Below are 6979 nucleotides of genomic sequence, written 5' to 3'. Positions count from 1 at the left end.
TTTTATTTTTAAACACTTTATTGTAATTTTAAACATTGACATTTTAAAGTGTAAACGTGGCACGGCTCCGCTCTGCTCTTGCCGTGCTGATCGGGTGACGCACCCCCGCAGCCCAGCGCGAGGGTATCCGCACAAGACTTTCACAATTTTATTTTTAAAGACATTATTGTACTTCTAAACACTTTATTGTATCTTTAAATACTTTTTAAATAGCTTTAAAAAGCTTGCTTTGCCCGTCTGCTTCGGTGATTCACAACCCTAGCTCGCTGACCGGCTCGTCAGCTTGCCTCCCTGCACTGCAGTCATTCCAGCCCTCCTTGTCTCCTTTTAACTTAGTGTGACTCCGTGTTGCATTTGGTTGTCCTGCCTCGTTCGAGACAAACGGAGGTGCAAATCAGCGATGCTGCCGATTCTGCTGATGCGAACAAAGTGGAAGAGTGGATACGTAGCGCGACTGCAAGAGGCTGAGATTTATTTATCCACCTGCACACTTAAAGATACGATTAGGAGTCTTTCAGGAGGGTCATGTAGATTGAAAGTCAAGATCTAAGTACCAATTTTAATGAGTTCTTCAAGATAATTCTCACGAGTAACACCTTGCTCTTTCAGTTCTGTAGCTATATAAGCTTCCTCCATATCATGGAGGTCTCATGCTGATTACTCCTTTGCAGCTATTCAAATGAGGGTGTGGGAAGTTCCACACAGCCTCTCCTGCTAAACCAGGGGTCGGGAACCTGTGGCTCTTTTGATGAGTGCAGCTGGCTTGCAGATTTCGGCTTTTCAGATAAAACATAAAATATTATCACTTGTTTTAATCCAGCCATCGATTTTCCGCGGGTCATGTCCTGATTGGGGCTGCAGGAGCAACTGTCCATTATTTTAATTGGACGATAATAGCCTATGTTGGCCGTTGCTGGGTAAACAGGTAAACGCCCCTGTAACTGCCGAAGTCTACATGTAACTATGTTTCACCACAAAGCGAAGCGCTTGTAGCTCAAGCAATAGTTAAAAGTTTTACAAGCTGCGCAAATTATTTTTGTGTGAATTAATTTTTATTTTTACACAGTGCGCACATTTTTTTGGTGTGAATTTGTTTTTAATTCTTATTTGTACTTACAGTATTGGCCCGAATATAAGACGACCCCTCTTTTTCAATACTCAAGTTTGAAAAAAGACTTTGACTCAAGTTTGAAAAATGACTTTTTGAAGACCAAATTTACAGAAAATTACAGTACATCTGAAACAAATGATTATAACAATATATTCAAGAGAAAAAGCATGTTATTTTGCCCCATTCAAATCATGCAAAAACTAAAGTGCAATCACATTTGTAAACAAATTGATTCTGGTTCTTGAAATGCAAATAAACCAATCTACTGTGATAAAACAACGAACTTGCAATAACTGCATTAACCATCAAAGTGAAGTCTAACTAACTGTAGTCTTGAAACAAATCTGAATAAGGAAAAACATTGCAATTAAATACTGCAAACTGCTACTGCTATTGTTTGGGAGCCTGAGGATTGTATAGGGGGTTGGCTCGGATGGTTATGTTCTTTTCGCCCCCGTGTGTCGGTCAGAACACAAGAGGGAAGAAGTGGTTCAGTTTTGATTGCTTTACTGAATTATTGGCAAAAAAGTAACAAGCACTGTGGCTCATAGGGGCATACAGGCAAATTGGCAAAAGGGTATTGTGTGTGTGTGTGTGTGTGTGTGTGTGTGTGTGTGTGTGTGTGTGTGTGTGTGTGTGTGTGTGATTCTGCCACAGACAAATACAATACGCAAGTCAACGCTCAACCTTCGATGTCACAACACTCGTAGACGGCACACATTACATAACTAACTGCGCGTAACGGTTCCGCTATACTAAATAAATATAAATGAAATACTCTCGGCAATACACCAAACATAAGTCATTGAGACAAGAAAATACATTTGCTGGCGACCATTAGTCGCCGTGCCGCTGCATAACGGCTACTGTTACGATGCGAGGCAAACTTAAAGGAGCGCGCCGGAGCTGTCAAACGGCGCGCACACGAAGCAAACCGTGATCGGACAAACGGCACAATAGTGCCGTAGTAGCACACGATCACAGCAACATAGTCGATACCTGCAACCTTTAACTTACCGCTGCGCACAAGCTCCAACAATCACGATAAGCTGAGGTAACTCATGCAAGACTTAAGGCGCGGTGACGTAACTTCACTTTAAAGATATCTGGCACCATTTCGTGTTGTGAATGGTTATAACGTCTAGACCCCGAATGTAAGACGACCCCCACTTTTTCAGTCTTATTTCAATGCAAAAAGCATCTTATAGTTGGGCCAAAACGGTAGTATGTTGCACTGTATTGTTAATATTAAGTTGCGATATTAACCAAAAGTAAATTAACTTAGACAGCACTTCCTGTTCCCGGGAAAAGAATCAAGAGTCTGACGTAATAATGCAGTGCGATAGTAAACAGCCCAACCTCTAGTTTAGCTGGATCTTTAGCAATAGTCAGGAATGGAAAACCGTTCACAGATGTCAAGTTTGCTTAAGTCATTTTCACATCTTAAAAACATCAAGTCCAACCTAGAATCACGTTTAACGGATGAAAGCCTCAAGGCCTGCATGAAGCTTTATCTCACCAAAGTCCCCCCAAAGTCCCAATGATCATCGTCACACACACATCTGGGTGTGGTGAAATTTGTCCTCTGCATTTAACCCATCCCCATGTGATTTTGATCCATCCCCTGGGGGAGAGGGGAGCAGTGAGCAGCAGCGGTGCCGTGCTCGGGAATCATTTGGTGATCTAACCCCCCAGTTCCGACCCTTAAATGCTGAGTGCCAAGCAGGGAGGCAATGGGTCCCATTTTTATAGTCTTTGGTATGACCCGGCCGGGGTTTGAACCCACAACCTTCCAGTCTCAGGGCGGACACTCTACTACTAGGCCACTGAGCTAGGCCAGCAAATCTATGCAGCACCAGAAGTCACATGAGAGTATTAACATTATTTAAAATAATAAATTCAGAGGCGTATTATACTTGCATGTAAATAATATATAAAAATATAAATAAAAATATACATACAAATAAATATATTGGCTGTTACTAAATAAAATACATTTCCAAATATTTTGCTTTCATGACTGAGTCAAAAAGGTTCTCGACCCCCATTATAGTACAATAAATTATCTGCACGGGACTTTCTTGACCATTCGACCAAAAGCTGACCAGAGTGCAGTTTTGCTATTCCTAAGATTCCTTTCTGAATCTTAAAAGGAGACAACTTAGAGAGTGGCATGTCTGGAGATGCAGATTCCAGAACTATAAACTTGGGCCAGTTATTTAGCTTGGGGGGGGGTACATCAATGCCATTACAGAGCCGTTATCATCGCATTTTATTGGGTTGATTAGGACCCATAATTTGTGCATAAGAATTCACCACCTCTGCGGTACCCCTCCAGATATGCATGAAGGCTACAGAGATGATATACTCGAGTGACGTCATCAAGAAGGTTCTCATCACTCCATTAACCCTCACCCAAAGTCTTTCAGGAAAAAATGAAAGCAAAGTCTCAAAATATTCCAGAGAGGACCTTGACTAGCCCATTGATTGGAACGAGCCATTCCAACATTCCGTCTAAGTGAACTAAGAGACAAAGTACTGTGTTGGACCTGCGGGGACCACAGTCAGCCACATACCTCAAGTACTAGGCAATCGTCCTCCACCGACACAGGTAGTACAGTATTTTCTGCACTATAAGGCACACTGCATTATAAGGGTCACCTTCATTGAATTTTTTATTTTAGAAATAATTTCAATGTGATTTTCTGTGGGGCAAAAAAGTATTTAGTCAACCACCAGTTGTGCATGTTCTCCCACTTACAAAATTAGAAATGCCTGTAATTTTCATCATAGGTACACTTCAACTATGAGAGACAAAATCATTTTTAAAAAAAAAAATCCAGAAACTCACATTGTCTGATTTATAAAAGATTTTATTAGCAAATTATGGTGGAACATAAGTATTTGGTCAATAACAAAAGTTCATAGATACTTTGTTAGATACCCTTTGTTGGCAATGACAGAGGTCAAACGTTTTCTGTCAGTCTTCACAAGGTTTTCACACACCGTTGCTAGTATTTTGGTCCATTCCTCCATGCAGATCTCCTTTATAGCAATGATGTTTTGGGGCTGTTTGGGGCTCCGGCCCGCCAACCCTGAATAAATTGTATTATTAAACTTTTTTTTTTTCTGTCATTTTCCCTGCAATGACTGCGTTTCCCCAGTAGATGGGGAACCGCCCACGCATTTATTACCGGAAGCCGTGTCAGAAAGCTCGGTGCACAACCACAAGTGCGTGTACGTACTCAGTAGTACGGACACGCCGCACTCCGTGCTCTATTTCTATCAGTGCCGAATGTAGCGTGTAGGCTGTGACGTCAGCATTGTCGTAACTCACGCGCTGAGCTTTCAGATACCGTTTTACGCTAAAGCCACCCACAAACCTTCCCCTTGAATCCTTCCATTAAAAAGAGTGGCCCAAGGAAAAGAAAAGCGGACACTGAGTGTCAAGTGTTTAAAAAATAAGAGTGGACAATTTCGCTCGACCTATGCGACGTGACGTTCAGCCACATGAACATCAACATCACAGATCTAGGTCAACGGACCAACACCTCGGCTCTATCCTAAGAATTGCCACAACAAATTTTATTCCAGACTATGATGCACTAGCAAAAAAAGGTGAGACCAACTGTTATATCCTTACTATTTTCCAGGTTCTTATATAACAAGAATAGGTCAGACAACGACGTGAAGGTTAACTGGTTTATTCCTTAGTCGCAGTGCGTTAACAGGGCGCACACCAGGGATGTTCCGCCTCCCCTGCCATCGTGAAAAGGGGAAAAACAAATTCAGTTGTTTTTATTACCGTAATTTCCGGACTATAAGTCGCGGTTTTTTTCATAGTTTGGGTGGGGGGGCGACTTATACTCAGGAGCGACTTATATATATGTTTTTTTTTTTCACAAATTTTTACTTGATCATTAAGATATCACTTAAAAGTATAGTTGACCACTTCCCATGTTATTTTTAGTATAGTTGATCACTTAACATGCTTTTATATCTTTATCTTGAACATATTCAAAACATAAAAAATAGAGAAAACATCAAAGCAATTAACACTTTAAAGCACCATACCCAAGTCCACTGTCTGTTTGCTCCTCTTATATTTATTATTATCATTTATTATTATTTGTTTATTTATCATTTATTCAACACTCTTATTTATTCATTGTTTATGCCTTCTTGGGTTTTTTTGTGTTGCTTGTATGGATATGTGTACTATCTCACCGAGGGATCGTGGGAACGTAATTTCAATCTCTGTGTGTCTTGGTATATGAGAGAGAAAAAAAAAAAAAAAAAAAAAAAAAAAAAAAAAATCGGACAATAAAGCAGACTTTGTCTTTGATAAAACAACCAAATAAACAAAACAAAAAACTACATTTAAAAAATATATATATTTTCAGACGAAACTGGATGAGGGCGCTTTAAATTTCACCGTTGGCCGTGACTCATCAACTGGGTGGGCTTAAGAAAAATGGCACCAAAAAGAAAGTCATATTTTGCAAGTTACAAACTTCAAGTTGTAAAATATGCAGCTGAAAACAGTAATCGAGCAGCAGAAATAAAGTTATGAGAACCATGATGTACCAATGGATTACTATTTCAAGTGACGTCAGTGGCACCGCGCGGCGCGACCCACGTAAGGACGATCGGCATCATTAGCGGTGATCATTTCTAAGTGACACGGAGGACAAAGAGTTTAAAGGAATTAAGGATTTGGAGTGACATAGAAGGTTTGAAAAACTATTATGGCTTTTACGCACGCCCGGTCCTACTCTCCTGAGTCGGGGGCCGGCGCTCGGTCGAGTGGCTGTCCGCGAACGGTGCATGGGGCTCGGACATGGCCATTACGCACGCCCAGTCCTCTGCCATGGAGCTATCGTCTCTGGAAGTCCACGCCGCCACACGCTTGGAAGTTTGTTTTGTGAAATGAAGAGCCGTTTACCAAACCTACGTCTATCCTTGTACTTTGTTAACGCTACAATATAGTTATATACTAGATCTGTGGAATAAAGACGAGGCTGACGTCAGGGCGCACGCGCGGCGATGTTGACAAAGGACGAGGAATTTGATCGATGGATTTAATGGATTTAAAGTGCACGGATGGTTTGATAATATTATTGCTTATATTATAGTTATTTGAAATATAGTTTATCGTTATATGAGCCTGTGGAATATTTTGAAGTGCAAGCGCCCTCAGCCACGCGCAGCCATTGTTGACAAAGAACGATCGATGGATTTAATGAATTGGGGTGACACCGATGGTTTTATAAACATGTTATTTATGTAATGGTTGTCCTAAATCACTCTATATGTTACGTCAGGCCCGTTCTCAGCTCCTCATTTGTGTTTGTCACGTTAGCATACCTATCGTTTAGCCTGTTGCTATCGTATCGAATGATCGATGGACTTAATGAATTGGAGTGACACCAATGGTTTTATAAACATGTTATTCATGCAATAGTTGTCCTTAATCACTCTATATGTTACATCAGGCCCGTTCTCAGCTCTTTGTTTGTGTTTGTCACGTTAGCATACCTATCGTTTAGCCTGTTGTTGCTATCGTTTAGCCTGTTGTTGCTCGTTCATGACTGTTTTTGGTGTGGGATTTTGTCGAATAAATTGCCCCCCAAAATGAGACTTATACTCCGGAGTGACTTATATATGTTTTTTTTTCACTTTTGGGGCATTTTATGGCTGGTGCGACTTATACTCCGGAGCGACTTATAGTCCGGAAAATACGGTAGTCCTTTTCCTTTTAATTTCAATAATTTTGTATCATTTTGAACCAAAATCGTAGAATTTTTATAGTTATTTTAAAACTGAAGACGATTCGCTCTGGGCCAACGTCCTGTCTAGCCTCCTCTG

Source organism: Syngnathus floridae, chromosome 8 (assembly GCF_059516105.1).
Source record: "Syngnathus floridae isolate MCC-2025c chromosome 8, RoL_Sflo_1.0, whole genome shotgun sequence".
Taxonomy (NCBI): Eukaryota; Metazoa; Chordata; class Actinopteri; order Syngnathiformes; family Syngnathidae; genus Syngnathus; species Syngnathus floridae.
The sequence above is the reverse complement of the archived record's forward strand: the minus strand, read 5'-3'. Positions refer to the sequence as shown.